The sequence below is a fragment of the Triturus cristatus genome, chromosome 3_1 (assembly GCF_964204655.1).
Source record: "Triturus cristatus chromosome 3_1, aTriCri1.1, whole genome shotgun sequence".
Classification (NCBI taxonomy): Eukaryota; Metazoa; Chordata; class Amphibia; order Caudata; family Salamandridae; genus Triturus; species Triturus cristatus.
In genome coordinates, this window is record NC_140583.1 from 1,027,451,730 (window position 1) to 1,027,471,683 (window position 19,954).

The following is a 19,954-nucleotide window of genomic DNA, read 5'->3' on the forward strand; positions in this document are numbered from 1 at the left end:
AAAACGGACCCATTTTTTTGCAATGTTCTTAGCTATGGACATTTGGGCCCAAGCTCAACCAGCACCGGGTGCACAATGCCCATTGGGCTGAATAGGCTTTAGCTCCCTCCATGTGCGGGCCAGGTCAGATTCTGCAAAGGGGTCTGCCTGCCTTTCTAAGCATTTTTGCCGCGGCACAGCTTGCTTTTTTGTTTTCTCCACTTTAGGTATCCTTTGCCATTTCCTCAGTCTACTGTTTTGTCTTTTGAGGAGAATGTGGCCATTACACCGTTGGGAAAGCAGCAATAGGGAATAAAAGCTGCTGTCCTCAGTTCTACCCCACTCACAAATGGAAAGCAGGAGTCCTCTGTAACACTTCCAGAGCAGCAAAAGCGAGACATTAAATCCCATCAGAGGGCTAACCCAGTGGGATGCCTGACGGATTTAGGATTTCAAAATAGAAAGAGTGAACTCACAACAGTGTATGTCATTAAAAAACAAATATCAGAAGCTGCTAGTTTATGTTTTAGTTATGAGTTAACCACTCATAAAGTTCAGAACTATGTAAGTGGAAATATAAATATTGCATCATGACTTAAGTAGCTTGAAGCACTATATAAATTCAACTGTAAAACATACAAAAATGTGCATCTGTGGGGCATATGTGCATTCTACAGGAATCTAAAGCCCAAACTCTAATTTCAGCAGAGACATCACAGCTTTTCATCCTTCAGGGACTGATGCAATGGGTAAAACTACAACATCAATAAATTAAAAGTTTCAAAAGTATTAAAAGTCATCAGTTCCTTGCTTTTAAAAATCCTTTATGAGTACCTTAAGTCTTCTTAACTAATGAAGAGTTATGCCATGTGTTGCAAAGTAATGATGGCCATTCAGAATTAGATAGGGGTTCCGTTTTTTTAAAAGCACCAAATGTGATGCACTTCAAAATCTTTACAGTATGAATTCATTAAGTGTTGTAGTGTACACCAGTGTAATCTTAACTCTGTAGTAAATCTATGTTAGAAGTGACTTACAATTGGTCTAGTTAATTCTGATATGTGTGGCACATGTTGAAATCACAAGTTTTGTGGCAGGAACCACAATCTCTCAATTTTACATTTTAGCAGGGAAAACAGTTGAAATTTGCAGGAGGAAAAATACAGATTTGGGGGCATATTTATCAAGCCCTTTTCCTGTTCACAAATGGCCGATTCTCAGAATCGGCCCCTTTGCGAACGGGAAAAATCCTTTTGGGATATATAATCCCAAAAGGACATCCCAAAATAGGGAATGGCAACATTTGCGATTCACTATTTTGGGAATGCATTTAAGGAATCGCAAATTGGGATTCCTTAAATGCAATTCTGGAAGCACCCATTTTGTGTGAATTTGCCTTTAGAAATCGCAAATTACCACCGACTTCATGTTGGTGGTAATTTGTGATTTCCTAGAAAAATACACGTTTTGAGCATTTTTCAAAGTGCCATGTGGCGCACATGCATATTTCAGGGGTGCAGCACGGTTGACTTTTAACACCCTTGCACCATTGAAATTGCATTCGCAATTTGCGAGTAAGTAATGGGTGGGTACTCGTAAATTGCGAATGTCTTCTCATTCATTCCTATGGGCCTCTAGGCCTTTAGGAATGAATAGGAAGGTATTCCTTAATTGTGAATCGCAATTTGCGATTCGCAATTGAGGAATACATAGGAATCGCAATTAATATTGCGAATCCTACATACATTGCCTTTTGCGAGTCCTTAATAGCGAATCGCTAAAATTCGCTATTAAGGACTCGCAAAACACTTTCTTGATACAGTAAACAATGTTTACCGCGAAACTTTGTGCCCGCAGGGAATCACAATGCGGTTGTTACAACGACCGCGTTGTGATTCCGCATACCATTACTCCGCAAGTCGGCAGAACGACTTGCGGAGGGGGTGGAGGGTGTTGGATTTAAAATCCAACACCTTCCCTACTGTCCACACAGACTGGAGTTGAAATAGTAAATTATACTATTCCAACATCCAGCGCCCCCCCTCTGCAAGTCGTTGTTACGACTTGCGGAGTAATGGTATGCGGAATCACAACGCGGTCGTTATAACGACCGTGTTGTGATTCCCCGCGGACAAAAAGACTGCGGGATTACGACACATATTCTCTTGATACATATGCCCCTAAGTATGTAAAGCACCGAAATCTGCATGTAATGCCACTTTTATTGCTGAAAACTCACAATTGGTGCTATATATCACACCTGATAAGTATAGTTAAGCAGTCTGAATAGGTGTCCTTTACGTGTTTGCTTCGAAGAGGATATGTGCTCACAAAATTATTTTTCCTGGATGACAATGGCTTTTTGATGGCCTGTATATTACATATACATTTAGTTACCTGATGTAAATATGATGCTGTGCCAGTATTTTGAGAATGTACATTTTCTCTGTGAGTTAACATTCACTGATCTAGATGTATATTCTTTTGTTCAATTGTACATTCACAGGTTCACAACGACTTTGTACAAATGTTCATCTATTATAATGCAACTGCAATTGCTTTTTCCAGAAGAACAACATTCCTTAGAACAACTGAACATCCAATTAGACTCAGTTTGACATTGAACAAATAGTTGCATTGTGTTGTGGTTGCTTTAATATACAGTGGAATACCTCTGATGGGGCCCTGAAGCACTTCCTGGTGGATAGGTAGATGATCTTTCCAATGGTTGTGCTTTGTTGTAAGAGTGAAGGCTTATAGGTTAACCAGAATGAAAGCACTATTGCTTTTAGCACTCATTGATTGCGCTTGTCATGACACAACGCATATGTAAGTGCACTTAAGTGTGGAGCGGGTTTAAGATAAGTGAAAAAATGTAGTCATTAACACCTGCACACACCACTGTTGTGCTTGTTAGAGTGTGGGTTTATAGTGTGCCCTAAGGGAAGTCATTTTGGTGTGGGGCATGATGACTAGAGGGTTTTTTGTATCATGTTGCAGAAATTTTGCATGTGCATTTAAGCTTGAAGTGAAGCCAAGATGAGTGAAATATGCTAATATGTACCATCTAGGAGGGGAGGAGGAATGACATTTGTGGATAAAGCAAATCTTACCCTAACCATTGGTGTCACCCTAGTCACAGCAACATGCATCCGGTCACAGGTATCTAGCTAAAAAGTAGAGAACAAAGGAAAAATCATTAAGGCAGAGGGCAAAACAGGAAAGCAGAGGGAAAGAGTTAGCTTTCAGGGTGAAAGGTGATAGTGAAGAGATTGGGGATGGCAGAGAGAGAGAATTATAAATAAGGGCAAAGATAGCTGGTCATGGCAAAGAGAGCCACTGGGAAGCAGGAACTGACATAGGTCCTGATTTAGAGCTTGGCAGACAGGGTTACTCTGTCACAAAATTGGTGGATATCCTGTCATCCATATTACAATTCCATTGTATCCAGTGGAACTTGAAGTACGGCAAACAGGATATCTGTTATGTTTGTAACAGAGTAACCTGGCTGCCAAACTCTAAATCAGGCCAAGAGTATCTAAAGGCAGACCTTTAATGAACATCATTGTAATAGTTACATTTAGCAGAAGAGGGGTCAGAAGGGAAAGTTGGAGGGAGAAATTGGTTGATATGAGAACAGAGGCCAACAGGGTTGAAGAAGATATTATATGCTATGTGTATTTGTATAGTGCATGACTCGCCTGCAAGGGTATCCTAGTGCTGAAGCAGGACCTGTAAGACAGAGGCAGGGCTGTGGCTAGGTGAAGAGCCGGATTTCAGTTACTCGCATAATCCAAAAACTGAGGAGGCAGCTCTGATGTGCAGGGACATGTCATTCCAGGGCTTAGGAGTGAGGTATGAGAAGGCACGATCCCAAAATCTGATTCTGCATATGTGAGGGGGGAGTATAAGTCCGGTTGAGTGGAGGTGTCTGATATGTTTGTGGAAACTAATGTGGTTGTTGAGGTATGTGGGGACAATTTTGTGTAAGGTTTTGTATGTGTGAATGAGGAGTTTGAAGAGTGCTTGTTTCTGGAGGCAACGGAGCTCTTTGAGGTGTGGGGTGATGTGACTACAGTGTGGGAGGTGTAGAATGAGGATGGTGTCTGCAACAATGTTTTAGGAGGGTGGGGGAGAGAAGGTTAAGTTAGCAGGAGACTAAGTGGTTTAATTAGGTAATACTAAGTGTAGGTATTTTCTGTCTTGAAGAAAATGCTTACTGCTCAGACAATCTAGTGCTACACCTAGGAAAATAAAATGAAGGTGGGATTAGGTTTGCATGGCCTAGCTATTGTGCCCAATTTCCTGACTACCACCATAGAGTAGATACTACTTTTTCTACAACCCGGTATTTTTCCCCACACTATTATTACTCCTGTTTGTCCAAAACCTTTTCATAGTTGTTCTGAGTTGGTCTCATGCTTCTGTTAGATGCCAGTCTCATGAATTTACACTTCTTTCCAGAGTTACTTTCTCATGCAACTGCTGATCATTCTGCCAATAGAAGTCTTATTTCAACCTACCTTTGCTTTGGATAAGAATCTTCAGAAATATAGTACCCATGCTATCTATGTAAACCAGCTTCAATTATTCTTTATGCACTGTTGACAAATATTTTCATGAATGGTATTACTATTTCAGGATTTACCCCTGCTACCATTCATGAGTATGTTCCACGTTTGCGTGTCATTTCTTTACATCCATGCATGTTCATTCACTAAAATACCAGAAGTGGTTGAAGTGGCTTCACCCATCTTTCACAGTCAATGTCAGAACTTGTTGAACCTTTTGACACACCCCTGGTTCTTCAGCAGCTAGGTCTTGCTGCCCTGTGTCTAGGTGGAGGGAAAACAAAGTAAAATAAAGAAAACAAATAGCGTGCTGTTTAGTCTTTGATCCTACCGCTACTGTCATGATCCCTGAGACAATGTGTAGCCAGGGCATTGATACGGGTACCAAATGGTAAACAAAGGGCAGTAACTGCTGCACCTGGTAAATCATAATGAATTTCCACATGTGATGTGGGCTTAGTATGGATAACCCTTCTTACATGTTATTTCAGTAATCTTGGCAAACATGGGCTGTGTTTCAGGCTATATGCCTACCAAGAATTTCCACACTAAGAACATTTAATGGAGTTCTATCGGCACCAATGAGTGCATTTTCAAAATTCTATGTGTTTCAGAGTTTGAGCATGAGTCATCCGCTTCCAGAAAGCAAGAAAGTTGTTCATCATATCAACATCTTATTTTCCAAATAGCATACAATTATGTTTGGAGGTAAATACTGCATAGATCTGACATTAAGTAAAGAAATGTGCTTAAACATGCTCTTTTTACTGCTAATTTTCCAGAACTTCCTTTAGGGAAGAATGCTCATATACGTGCTTAACGGTCTGTGTGTTTTTTAAATCCTATTTGGTTGATGCAACCTGTCCAGTCTGTTTGAAATATGTCATGTCATTAATTGACACATAAAGTAGAACATGGCTTTCTAAATCATGCTGGGTCTCACAGCCCAACTAGCTATATGAAAACATAACCATTAATTGTGCTATAATTCATGACAAACCCCAAAACCCTTAAAAATTATACTAAATTGTGTTATGTTGAAAATAGTGTTCCATAGCCAGTGTGCTTTAAGAGCTGATTTCACAACACAAGAAGGCCATGGGTATTGAGAGAGCGGTGTGGAGTGCAACTGGGTCTACTCAACTATGTACTAGAGGGGGAATCCCTTTCAGGGTGGTTCCCCTCACATACCAGAGGTTTCATGCTTCATCATAGGGGTGCCTCCTCGCATAGAAGACCTAGTCTCTACGCGGGCTACAACCCCGTCACTGCGAGGGAGGAGCACAAGGATGCTTTAAAATCAATGAGGTGGTTTGGACTAAAACCCTATGTGAGCTTGGTGTGCTTGGTGAGAAGTGCAGTGATAAAGTGAACGTGTTTATAACTGGCTGCAAGGTTAGCCATGTAGCAAATTCAATCGGCAACCTTGTGACAGGATTAAAAACAAATAGCTGAAAACACAGCTGCCATCATTAGAAACTTTTGTGTTGGTGTATGACCAATATGTTTCGGCCTGGGGCCCTCTTTAAAGTGTCATGGCCTTCATCAGTGTCGAGCATACAGCTACTGCAACTAAGAGAAATACAACCACATATAACAATTAATGTGCGGTGTTAACGGTGTGTTATACTGAAACAGTGGTCCTGCTGTTTACAATGAAACAAGTGAAAATTATACAGTGCCTGAAAGACATGATTGAGTAGAAATGCAGTATAACCGCTCAATAGTCAAAAGAATGGACTACATGTCACTATTTTAGTTCACATGTCAATTGGTACAAAGGTGTGTGACTCACCATGAATGATTTGAGAATTTGTCACATCTGTCCTGGCATACTAGCCAAAGGGTACATGTGCTAAACCAACCTAAGGGAAAGGGTGGTGGAGTTTAGAATAGGGAAAAGAGAACAGCACTGGTATAAAGAGAGCGAGTTTAGTGTTCCTGCACGAGTGAACGCATTCAATCTGTGGTCAGAATGCAAAAAGGATGGGTGCCAAATATGATGGTGTATACAATTGGCGCATATCTGGAAAATGGTAACCAACCTAATCAGGTCACTCATGTGTAGGCAATGTGGCCCGGTTAAGCGAGATTGAATGGGTGGTAAATGGACTTACCAGTACAAAGGGTACTGATGAGAGAACAAACAACATCTAGCTGTGGTAGAGCCAGGGGCGGTGGAAAAAACGTCCGGTTCAGGCCGTGGGTGCAAGTAATTTAACGCACGGAAATGCATGGGTAGTATAAATATGTGAGGCTGGGTGGAGACAGGCAAGCAAACTGGCGTTGCACAGAGTTATGTGGGCAAATAGAGAGAGTGACAAACAAGGATGCGAGCTCACGGGACTAGCGCATAAGCACAAGCGGCTGCTATGGTCTGGATGGACAGGAAAGCTGGCTTGCCTAGCCACAGGCACTAATAACTGTGGTCAGGCCATTTAGTATCCCACAGTGGAGCCCCAGTCTACCGCATGTTAGCAGACGGGGGTGCCGGCGGTCAAGAGAATGGGCGTGAGCACCGCTAAGGGGTGTCTAGTGTCCTGCGTATTGCTCAAGTGGCAGGAGTAAGGTGCACTTTAACGCGTGTCATCAGGGCAGCCCCCTGTGGTGTAATCGCATGACCAGGGAAGTCGGGGTACTCGCGAGTCTGTCAAGGGTGGCAGGGCACTAGCGGATGATGTGCTTGCAGCATGGCTCGGGGCAGCGAGATGGTCCGACTTACCACTCTGGAAGTAGCATTGAGGCACACGGCACACATCCCCAGGCCAGGAAAACATACGGCCCTTAAGGTGGCATGTATAAATAGTGCTGAACAAACACCAAACAGGTGTGGAAGCACTTCCTTGTGGGCGGAGTCCCGCCGGAAGTGTGAGCATGCTGGGAAATATAGTCCCGATGCCGCAGAGCACGGCGGATAGTGCCCGAAGAGAGCACCAAAATGTGGAGGGATCGGTCCTGCGCCCTTACAAGTTGAAAACCGGACAGATGATTGGAATAAAATAAAAGAAAAAGAAAATTAAAAATAAACTGTTCCATCTAACATGGTGGTGGCCCTTCCCAGGTCAAGAGCAGGGCTGAACCGGCTCAGAGGGAGAGAGCCGCTCCAATGTAGTGACCCCTGGGGGGGCAGCTGTGTGGTGCTAACCCCAACATGCAGTAGCAAAGTGGGCAAGGGTTGAGAGGTCACCGCTGTGCCTGCTGTGAAAGGGGTCTATGAAATGCTCATTGTGAACACAATAGTGTGAGGGGGCTGGAGGGAGCGAGTGCTGTGCCACAAACATGTTGAGTGTCCCAACGGATGGTAAACGATGAATGTCAATGGTCCGGCTGACAATTGGCAACCAGACTCGGGTCAGGATCAGAGTATGGAATCTGCTACTATGATAGCACTCCTGTGGGGCTGACCACTGTATGCAGTAGCACAGCGCCAGTGGTTGGTTATAATGCTTGGATTGGATGCTCGTTGCTGTGTGCTGCGAGCAAGGAGAGTGAGAGTCAGTCTGATGCATTGCTCAGGAGAGTCCCGACCAGGGGATGATGTTGTTCAGTCCCGCATCGGAGGTGCCAAGTCTAAAGACGCTTCCCTGCTCAAGTCTAAGAAGTTTTGTTGTGAGGCCTGGTGTTGTGGCACTATTAGGTTCATCTAGGACTGTCCAGCTTAGAGAGTCAGCCTGATGTTGCATGTCGAAGAAGTCTTTCGGGAGTTGTGTCATTTGTTTGGTGCATCTAATCATGCTTTTATGTTCAAGTATGCTAGTGCATACCTTCCTAGTGGTCATACCCATATATTTGAGTCCACAGGGACAGGTTATCAGATAAACAACTCGCTCACTTTTCAGTTAGTATGCTGTTGTGAATACAGTAAGGACAAACTGGCGTTCCTTGACCTCTCCATCTATCCATCAGGGGGTAGTTTGGAGACAGAACTCTACCAAAAGCCTAAGCCCGGAATGCCTTGCTCCAATAGGAGAGCCACCACCCCAAATCGCTGTGTGAGAACTTGCCCTTCGGGTAGTTCCTGCAGCTCAGGCAGAACTGATCCAATACAGATAAATACAAAGAACATGCCTCAAGACTGAAGAGCAATCTACTGGACAGGCACTATCCGGCTGCTCTAGTAAAGAAATCGGCTAAACGTGCCCTCAATAACAACCGAGAGGCCCTTCTGGACCACCCATCTATCAAACAACCGCTGACAAGATTGGTTTGCATCAATACCTTTAGTTCTCTCTCTAATATTGTGAAGAAATCAATTCTGTGCAATTGGAACATCCTGAATAATGGACAATTGTCCGTCAACAAATCCTTGTTTGCTTTCAAAAGGGGCTGTAGCCTGAGGGATAGTCTGGTCCATACCAGACTTCCACCTACCATTACAAACAGACCTAACACCCTCTGGCACTTACAGAGTGTTCAAGGCCATTATCCTTGTGGGTCGTGTGCAGCCTGCCCCCAGACTAAAGTCACTAAAACAATTGAGATGGGGACATCGAGACCGTGGGTTCTACAACACCATACCAACTGCAACAGTGAGCGAGTTGTTTAGCTGATAACCTGTCCCTGTGGACTCAAACATGTCAGTTGTCAGCCGGACCATTGATATTCATCGTTTACCATCCGTTGGGACACTCAACATGTTTATGGCGCAGCACTCGCTCCGTCCAGCCCCCTCACACTATGGGGCTCACAATGAGCATTTCATAGCCCCCTTCTACAGCAAGCACAGCGGTGACCTCTCAACCCCTGCCACTGTGCTACTACATGTAGGGGTAAGCCCCACATGGCTGCCCCCCCCAGGGGTCACTCCATTGGAGCCGCTCTCTCCCTCTGAGCCGGTTCAGCTCTGCTCTTGACCTGGGAAGGGCCGCCACCATGTTAGACGGAACAGTTTAATTTTAATTTAATTTAATTTTATTTCAATCATCCGTCTGGATTTAAACTTGTAGGGGCACAGGACCGATCCCTACACATTTTGGTGCTCACTTCAGTCACTATCCACTGTGCTCGGCGGCATCGGGACTACACTTCCCAGCATGCTCACACTTTAGGCGGGACTATGCCCACAAGGAAGTGCTTTCACACCTGTTTGGTGTTCGTCCGGCACTGTTTATATGTGACACCTTAAGGGCCGTGTGTTTTCCTGCCCTGCGGATGTGTGTCATGTGCCTCAAGGCTACTTCCAGAGTGGTAAGTCGGACCATCTCAGTGCCCGAGCCATGCTGCGAGCACATCTGCTGGCGCCCTGTCACCCTTGACAGACTTGCGAGTACCCCAACTTCCTTGGTCATGTGATTACACTACAGGGGGCTGCCCTGATGGCACGCTTTAAAGTGCACCCTACTTCTGCCGCTTGAGCCCTATGCAGTACACAAGACACCCCTTAGTGGTGCTCAGGCCCATTCTCTTGCCTGCCGGCACCCCCGTCTTCTAACATGCAGAAGACTGTGGCTCCACTGTGAGATACCAAATGGCCTGCCCACAGTTATTAGTACCTGTGGCTAGGCAAGCCAGTTTTCCTGTCCATCCAGACCACGTCATCGGCTGGTGCTTATGCTGCTAGTCCCGTGAGCTTGCATCCTTGTTTGTCACTCTCTGTAGGAGAGTAGGGTCTGCTATCCTATGGTCACCCCAAATTTTTGCTTTTTGCTTCACTGGTTTTTGACATATTGAGGCTGTGGGCCTGCCAATCAGACCCCCAGCCTGCTGTTCTCTCTACTAAATTTACACTATGCACCCTAGGTGCATAACCAATTGGAAGTGGATCACCCTGTGAGCCCCTGTACCAGTGTACACTACGTACCCAGGGCATTGGTGTATCTAAGGCCTGCCAGGGGCTGAAGCATGTATTATGCCACCCCAGGCTTGGCCTAACAAATTTGACACAACTGTCTAATCACTCAGCTGGGGTAAGTTGGTGTAACCACCTCTTACTTAGGTGTAGTATACCTATACCTAACCTTAAATGGGACACATGTTAACCTATAAGTCACTCCTATGGCAGGCCTTAACAATCCTGAAGGCAGAGTGCTTGGTTCCATGTGAGATGGTGCTCTGGCATGAGCTGAGCCTGTCTGCAGTGGTCGGAACAACTTCCTTCTACCGTTTCCAGATATCGTCATACCATATACTCTTAAGTGCATTATGAACCTCGCGGTTAAATGCTAACTTTGGTTTGGCTTTATCAAAACATGTCGAGTAAGGTGTCATACGAATTGGAATACTAACCCCTCGCCAATTCTGGCGACGGGGTTAGCATTCCACCCTTCTAGAGGGACACGACATGTACAGTACCTGAAACCCGGGTAAAATCAGACATAGCCTCAGCTCCACAAAATGGATGCTGCCACCACAGACACAAGTCTGCCCTCCTGCTGCTGGGAGTCCTTCCAGCTTGGGAGGTGTGGACAAAGGGTTTCCTGCCAGGGGAGGTGCGTGCACCACCCCAGACAGGATTTTGTGTATTGGTCAGGTAGGGCTTGAAAGAAACCAGACATGCCTGAGGCTCACAAGGAGCCTCGGTGCATATGCCAGTTCAATCTGGTCCTGGGGCACACCAGTCCCGGGCCTGGGGCGAGCTGGACAAAGGATTGGGGGTGTAACCACCCCCCTTCCTGGTCCCACCCTTAGGGAGGGACCTAGCAGGTAGTCCGGCCCCTAGAATCCGCTTAAAGGTAGGAGCTGTGTCCTAAGACTTCAGACATCCTGGAATCAACTTGAAACTAAGAAGAAGACGGGAACTTCGACGCTCTGCCGCACAGAGGACTGAAGCCAATCTCCCCTGTGGTCAGGGAGTGACCACCTTGCTAACGCAAGCACCATCCAGCGAATCAACATCTGCTTTGCCGCCGCCTCCCGCCGGAGCCCGAGCCCAGAGACTGACAAGACCTGGACCTCCAGACCTCTCACCGCCCGATCCACAATCCCTGAAAAGAAGGAACCCGTGGAGGCACCGAGACACGTGGAGCCAGCCATCTTGAAACGACCACGACAAGCTGACAAGTGCAACAACCGAGGCTCCCTCCAAGTTGTACTTTGGAATCTGAGAAGCCCAACATCCGAGCAGCATCTGCACCAAAGGTGAGCCCTCCAGCATCTCCACGATCTGCATGGGGCCCTTCTGCATTTTGCCACTCGACGCGCCTAACCGGTTGCTGGCCCGCTGGCTAGTGGCCATCTTGGCGACGAACTTCAAGAAATACACCACTGGTCTGGTTGCTCCAGACTGGCCCTTGCTCCCCTCCAAAGGAGCAGTCCCTCTGACCTTGCTGGTCAGAACCATCAGCTTATTTTGTTTTCCACAACAATTGCTTTTGCCAAGGCTTGTTTGCTTCGATCAAGTCACCGACACCGCCGACAGCGAGAGCCTGCGTGGAACAGCTCGTGAACCGACTCCTGGACGTCGTCGACCTTCAGGGACCACGTGGCTGCAGAGACAAGCTACACCTTTCTTCCTGTTTGCACCCGACATCGCCTGGTACCCACCTGGTGCCACGCTGGTCACTGGCTAGTGACTGTGAACACTGTCCCCTCTGCTTACAGGTCTTCTACAACTCCGATCCACTCTGGGATCCACCGCATCTCTTCCGGACCGACCGCCTGCAGCATCTTTGTCCACAGGCTCCATTGAACAGATAGAAGAAACCCGACGCACTTCAACACCTACGCACCCGCTTCCTGTGGGTGAGGTAAAGCTGGCACTCTGGTGCCCAAGTGTAGAGTATCATCTCTAGTGTCTGTGTTTCCAATCTTGAGTTCATAGTCCATCCGGAAGATCCTTTTTGCAGTAACTATGTACTTTTTACGCACCCATTGAAAACCTATGGGAGCACGCGTGTGACTATTTGCTCTGCACACGCAACCCGTGGACCTCCTGGTCACTAACTGAAGTTAGCTCCTTGTAGGCCCGGCGATTCTAGAGGCCCTAGGCCTTTTCCCTTTTCTGTTCGTGGTACTTATACCACTATTTTAGTATATGGTTTGAGCGGCCACCAGGGCCTATCCATATAAAGTGCAACTTCTGTGTATTCTACTGTAATCTTGTTTGACGATTTGTGCTCCTGTGCTCATAAAGAGACTAGGGGTTACTTTGAGAAATAAATACATATATATTTTGAATATATATCTGTGTGGTGTCCTTTCATTGGTATAAAAGGGGGTTGCATTTGGTAAAACAGCTTGCTTAACACGTTTCACGAGTTTAGCCTCAAAGACTGCTTAGCCTACGCTACCACTAGGGCCGCTAGTCCGAAAAGGTTGACTTACAACCACACCATAAGGGTTGCTTGGCATGGTACAAGGTGGTCACTTTAACTAGTGAACATCATATACCAGGCCAACTTCTCACATTGGTGAGCAGCGGTTGGATTTGAGCTTGCTGTGTTTTACCATTGTAATATCTTGGTTACCAATTGAAAGATCACATGGGTACCTGTAGGTACATATAAAACAAGATTAGATATACTTAAGTTCTACTGAACTTAGTTGTTGTAGAGCAAAGGGAGTAGCACGCCCTGACTACAACTACTAGATAGGTTTAGTAGGTAAACCCAAGTGTAGGTAGATTGCAACACATCCACCCACACTTAAGAGCAATGGCTGGGGCAGAGGGGTCCACTGTACCCATCTCTGTTGAGAGTGACCCCCAGAGGGCACCATCCATCTTTGCTACCCTTAATCAGAATGAGCTCAGGCAGTTGGCAAATATCAGGGGCCTTAAACAGCCCAAGAATCCTACTTCTGCTGAACTCGGGGAGCTTTTACAGGCTGATGAAGATCAGAAAGCTCTCAGGAAAGCCTCCCAGTTAGGCCCCTTAGGGACAGGAACAGGAGGCCCCCCTTCTGAAGATGCTACTGAAGTACCCCTTTCCAATAGTCATCCCTTAGATGAGAATCATACTACAGAGGAGGAAAGTGGTGGGGATACAGAAGGTAGTGAGGATGAAGGGAGAACTAGCCCAGTGCCAAGTGTTATACGTGGCCCAGCTAACTTAAGGCTATTGGGGACTGACAATGGGATCACCCCATTGGATCTCCCCATTGGACTTAACCAGGGGTCTGGGAGGCAAAGGAATCACTGAGGTGAATCTAATGCTTCTCATACCTCTAGAGGCTCTCAAGGTCACTCCAGGAGAAGGATGTCCACCCCTCAGAGGAGGGAGCATGAGGCCAGAATGCAAGAAGCCCAGCTGAGGATCAGGAAGCAGGAGCTAGAAGTAGCCCTGATGGAATAGAAACTGAGCAAGGCTAGGCAGCATAAAGAGAGTGGGTCTATACCCACTGGTGGCAGCATTGTCCCTAAGGACAAAGATAGGGTCTTTGATAATAGGAACCTGTCTAAGGTTGTGCCCCCCTACAAAAGTGGGGATGACATCCACAAATGGATGACTGCTCTTGAGAGAGCCTGCAAAGTGCAGCAGGTTCCTGAAGACCAGTGGGCAGCAATCCTCTGGCTCTCCTTTGAAGGAAGAGGCAGAGACAGACTCCTCACTACTAGAGAAGAGGATGTCAGAAATTACAGAGTCCTGAAGAGTGTCCTAGTTGATGGGTTAGGCTTAACCACTGAACAGTACAGGTTAATGTTCAGAGACAACTAGAAGACACAGACTCAGGACTGGTCTGAATACATTGAATGTGCCACTAAGGCTTTGGAGGGTTGGTTGCTGGGAAGTAAGGTATCTGATTATACAGGATTGTACAATTTGATGATGAGAGAACAGATTTTAAATAACTGTCAAAACCAGCAACTGCATCAACACTTGGTTGACTCTGATCTGACCTCTCCCCAAGAATTGGGAAAGAAGGCAGACAAATGGGTCAGAACCAGGGTTAAGCAAAAGAACCAGAACCAGGGCCAAGGGGGTGATCAGAAGAAAACAGACCAAAAAGGTGGAGATCAGAAATCTAAAGACCAGAAGTCTTCAACAGGGCCCCAAACTACTGCTAAGGAGGGTGGGTCCCAACAACAATCTAAGGGAAAGAAGAAAGAAGGTCAAAAGAAACCCTGGTGCAATCATTGCAAGAATACAACTCACTGGACTAGTGATTGTAAGAAGGGTGGAGCCCCCAACACTGTTGCCCCCAAGGCACCTGCTCCCAGTACTAGTTAGCAGTGTTGGTCCCCAGACAAAGGGTGTAGTGGGAATCACTATGGGAACTGAAGGAGATTCTGACTTAGACAGAACCCTGACACAGGCAGTCCTGATCTGTGATGGGGACATAGATTTGTCCCTGACCGTGAGCCCCAGTAACCTGGGCAAGTACAGACAGACTCCTTTAATTAATGAAAAAGTGGCTCAAGCCTACAGGGACACATGTGCCAGTGTCACTATGGTGACACCAGGCTTTGTGGATCCTGGACAGTACATACCAGGTGAGAATTACCTGGTGACCAATGCCAGCAATGCCACTACTTCACATAGTGTGGCAGTTGTTAACTTCTCATGGGGAGGGGTAACTGGCCTCAAAAGGGTTGTGGTTAGTGCAGACCTCCCAGTAGAATGTTTGTTGGGCAATGACCTAGAGAGTTCTCTATGGTCTGAAGTGGAGTACAGGATACATGCAGAGATGTTAGGTATATCACCACATGTCCTTGCTGTGACCAGGTCACAGGCCAAAAAGTGCCTTACTGAACCTCAGGTCTTGGATCCTGGAACAATGGACCAAGCACCTACCAAGAAGAACAGGAGGGTCAAGGCTGTGCCTTCCCCCCTGCCTCAGAGTGATGATCAACCTTCCCAGGAAGCTGATCTAGAGACCCCTGAAGGAACTGTCCCTGAAGAGCTTGAACCTGATCAGGTTGAGTTTCTGGGGACAGGGGGACCTTCAAGGGCTGACTTGAGGCAGGCTCAGTTATCCTGTCCCTCTCTTGAACCCCTCAGACAGCTGGCTGCTGCTGAGGCTGCTGGGAATGCTCAAGGTACCCATAAAGTGTATTGGGATGATGGGCTCCTTTATTCAGAGGCTAGAGCCCCCAAGCCTGGTGCCACCAGGAGGTTGGTTATACCTCTGCAATTTAGGGGCATCCTTCTTAGCTTGGCCCATGATATTCCTTTAGCAGGACACCTAGGCCAGAACAAGACTTGGGACAGGCTTGTCCCTCACTTTCACTGGCCTCATATGAATGAAGATACAAAGGAGTTTTGTCGCTCCTGTGTGACCTGCCAAGCCAGTAGAAAATCAGGTGGCACAACAAAGGCCCCCCTAATACCACTACCTATGGTGGGGGTCCCCTTTGAAAGAGTGGGAATAGATATAGTGGGTCCCATGGATCCTCCCACTGCATCTGGGCACAGATTTATACTGGTGGTAGTGGATCATGCCACCAGGTATCCAGAGGCAATTCCCCTTAGGACCACTACAGCACCTGTTGTGGCCAGGGCCCTATTGGGAGTATTCTCCAGAGTGGGGTTTCCTAAGGAGGTAGTATCTGACAGAGGTACCAACTTTATGTCAGGATACTTGACAGCTATGTGGAAGGAATGTGGTGTCAACTACAAGTTCACCACCCCTTATCACCCACAATGCAATGGGCTTGTTGAGAGATTCAACAAGACCCTAAAGGGTATGATCAAAGGATTACCTGAAAAGCTCAGGCGAAGATGGGACATCCTTCTACCCTGCCTTCTGTTTGCTTACAGAGAGGTCCCACAAAAGGGGGTTGGCTACAGCCCCTTTGAATTGTTGTTTGGGCACCCTGTGAGAGGCCCACTGTGTTTAGTGAAGGAAGGATGGGAGTTACCTCTCAAAAAGCCTAAACAAGACATAGTGGACTATGTACTTGGTCTCCGCTCCAGGATGGCTGAGTATATGGAGAAGGCACCCAAAAACCTTGAGGCAAGCCAGGCCTTACAGAAAGATTGGCATGACCAAAAGGCTGTCTTGGTTGAGTTTCAGCCAGGACAGAAGGTATGGGTGTTGGAGCCAGTGGCCCCAGCAGCACTCCAAGACAAATGGTCTGGACCCCATACAATCCTGGAAAAGAAGGGAGAGGTCACCTACTTGGTGGACCTAGGAACTCCCAGGAGTCCCCACAGGGTACTCCATGTTAACAGGTTAAAAGCATATGTTGACAGGGCAGACATGGGCTTGCTCATGGCTACAGATGAGGGACAGGAGGAGGAGAGTGACCCTCTCCCAGACCTGTTGTCTCAGAACCCTGAAGATGGCTCAGTTGAAGGAGTGACCCTTGGAGGCAACCTCACTGCCCATCAGCAGACTGAATGTAGACAAGTTCTACAATCATTTCAACATCTGTTTTCCTTGATACCTAGCCAAACTGACTGGTGTACCCATGTGGTGGACACTGGTGACAGTCTGCCTGTAAAGAACAAGCTTTACAGACAACCTGACCACGTCAGGGACTGTATAAAGGCTGAGGTACACAAAATGCTGGAATTAGGTGTCATTGAACCCTCAGAGAGCCCCTGGGCTAGCCCAGTGGTTCTGGTCCCCAAACCTCACACCAAAGATGGCAAGAGAGAGATGAGGTTCTGTGTGGATTACAGAGGACTCAATGCTGTCACCAGGACAGATGCACACCCTATTCCAAGGGCAGATGAGCTCATAGATAAACTAGCTTCTGCTAAGTTTTTGAGCACATTTGACTTGACAGCTGGCTATTGGCAAATCAGATTAGCTGAGGAGTCTAAGGCCAAAACAGCATTCTCAACCCCAGGTGGGCATTATCAATTTGTGGTGATGCCCTTTGGTCTGAAGAATGCACCTGCCACCTTCCAAAGGCTGGTGAACCAAGTCCTTACTGGGTTGGATGACTTTTGTGCAGCATATCTTGATGACATTGCTGTCTTTAGCTCCACCTGGGAGGATCACCTGATCCACCTGAAGAAGGCTCTTGAGGCTCTGCAAAGGGCAGGCCTCACTATCAAGGCTACTAAGTGCCAGATAGGGCAGAGTAAGGTTGTGTATTTGGGCCACCTTGTAGGTGGAGGCCAAGTTCAACCACTGGAGAGTAAGATACAATCCATCAAGGACTGGTCCCCTCCAACCACCCAGACTCAAGTTCGAGCTTTCTTGGGCTTGACTGGGTACTACAGGAAGTTTAAGAACTATGGGTCCGAGAGGAGCCAAGATGGCGACCGGAGCAGACGCTTGAGCGCCCGGCTCCGTCGGCCCTTGGCCTCGGACTATCATCCTGATTCCTATCCTCGCCGATTTTCGAGGTGAAACGTGTGCGACGACGCGCTGTCCACGCCGCCGCTTCCCCGAAGTCTCAGCCCGCCCGGATGCCGGAGTTCTTGGTGCTTTTGTTCTCCGCCCTGGACCCCTGCTCCATTGTTGCCTTTGCCGGCCCCCTGGAGGCTCCGCAGTCACCGGACCCGCTAGCGCAAACCCGAGCCGCGCGGTCCCGACCTCACCTCACACCATGGACTGTCGCCAGCTGAGCCTGGGGAGGGACGGCCAGACACCTCCTGCACCCTGCGCCCGAAGGGCTGGGGCCGTAAGGTAAGCCCCGGTGCGGCGGGTCTCCTGCCCCGATCTGTGGACCGCGCTGTGGGAGGCTGCCGACCCCCTTCTTCCATTGCCTAGTCGGCTGCAAAGAGAACCCGAGGGAAGAGAGGCGACTGTTGGCTTTCCCTGTTGCGGCGCAGACCTGAGGGGAACTGACTCCTTGCTACGACCCCCCCCCTGGCCATTGTACCGTCCGGCGGTAAAACATGGCGTTGTTTGCCTGCTCGCGGCTGGGGGGTGATACTCCGGTCTTGCCCGCTGCCCGCTTCGCCCTCCCTCCACCAGACACCAGCTCCACAGTGCCGTCCCGGATTGCTGCCGATGTGGGGGTGCAGCTTCCGCTGACATGCGGCTCCGTTCTGGCTGTCCTGCGGGACTTTCGTCTACAAATGTGTGCTGGCTTGCAGGCGCTGAGTGAGCAGTTTGACTCCATGCTGTCGGCTGCGGGTCGTGAGCGCTCCGTTTGTCATCAACACGGCGTGGGTCTGCCAGTGCTTTTGTCCTCTTGCGGGGACGCAACGGCTGTGTGTGATCGTGCTACACTGGTGCCTGCAACTGGCTTTCCCGGCACCCAGGATCAATTGCTCTCCAGCTCAACAGCGGATACTTTGTTTCCCCGTTCATTGCTGCCTGCTTCATTGTTGCCTGCCTCACCGCGTCTGCAAGAGTATCCAGCTGAGCAACACCTAACATCCTCGAGGAATTGTTCACGGTGGCCTACTGCTTCTTTTCTGTGGAACTCCTGTACTTTACATGCCATGTCTGGACTTTATGTGGTGCACAAAGGGACCTCTACAGATGGTCGGCGGCCATTTTGTGATTCTACTTCACCATCTTCTCCCAAGCGGCCATATTGTCTTTGTCTGCACGGGATGCGGGGCCTTCATGTAGGGGCTGGCTTAATCTCAAGCCCGCGATCGGGCCAGGGCTAGACTGATTTATATCGCCATGGTTTCACGGATGGGCTGGACTGGGACTGGAACTGTATGTATATGTTGTGCGCACTCGTCGCGATCTGTCTTCCTTCATTTAAATTGTTGTGACAATTCATTTTCACACGACCGCTTTTGGTGTAGTGGGTTCTGAGTGTGTGGAGGCCGTAGATGGCCGATGGTATAGGGCGCTTTGATGATACGTAGGCTCCTCCCCACTTTCTTCTTTTTGGGAGTTTAGATTAGAATAGTCCTCTTCTTTTCTTACCCCCTTTATCATAGGTGTAATGTTTTCTTATCTTTCTTTACTCTATTCTTACTCTCTTTCTCGTCTATATTTCGGGTTTATTGGGCGACAGGCACTATGCTGGGGGGGGGGCAGGCCGTAGCCTCCGCATTGGTGTAGGGTGGTGGGGTAATTTACTGTTTCTAATTAGTTCTATGGGCCTTTTTTCTTTTTATGTTTCTGCGCTATACTTGTTTCGATTCTGGGTCCGGGTGTGGGGTTGACTGAGTGGGGGCGGCACTGGAGGGGTGCGTAATTGCTCATGTGACTATCCTGTTATATAACTGCATTGCCCCACTGCCTGAGATTTTACTTCCATTGCTGTTTTAATGATGCTGCTGCTCTCCCGTGTGGTGAAGATATCGTGCGGACTCGAATCTCCTTGGTTCTTACTCTTCACTGACTTTTTCCCTGATAAAATTATTTTGAAACACTTTTAAAATTAACCTTCACTTCTCCTCCCCCTGGTGTCAAGGATCTCTCCAGTGTATAATTCATAAATCGTTGCTAATCTTGGCTGTTGAAGCACAGGGGCCGTAATGTTTGTATCAGTGCTTAACCGTATCGTGGCCGGCCTGAAGGTTGTAGGCCCGTATTTGTTCCTTTAATATGCACGAATAAAGGTTTTCAAAAATTTAAAAAAAAAAAAAAAAAAAGAACTATGGGTCCATTGTGACTCCTCTTAATGATCTGACATCCAAGAAGATGCCCAAAAAGGT

At 47.5% G+C, this 19,954-nt stretch overlaps 1 protein-coding gene across 1 annotated transcript in view; it reads left to right on the forward strand.

Annotated features, from left to right (window-relative positions):
• LOC146861438 (NXPE family member 1-like) overlaps positions 1-19,954 on the forward strand; it is a 282,476-nt gene that overhangs the window by 10,665 nt on the left and 251,857 nt on the right. The gene's annotated exons all lie outside the window — the stretch shown is intronic.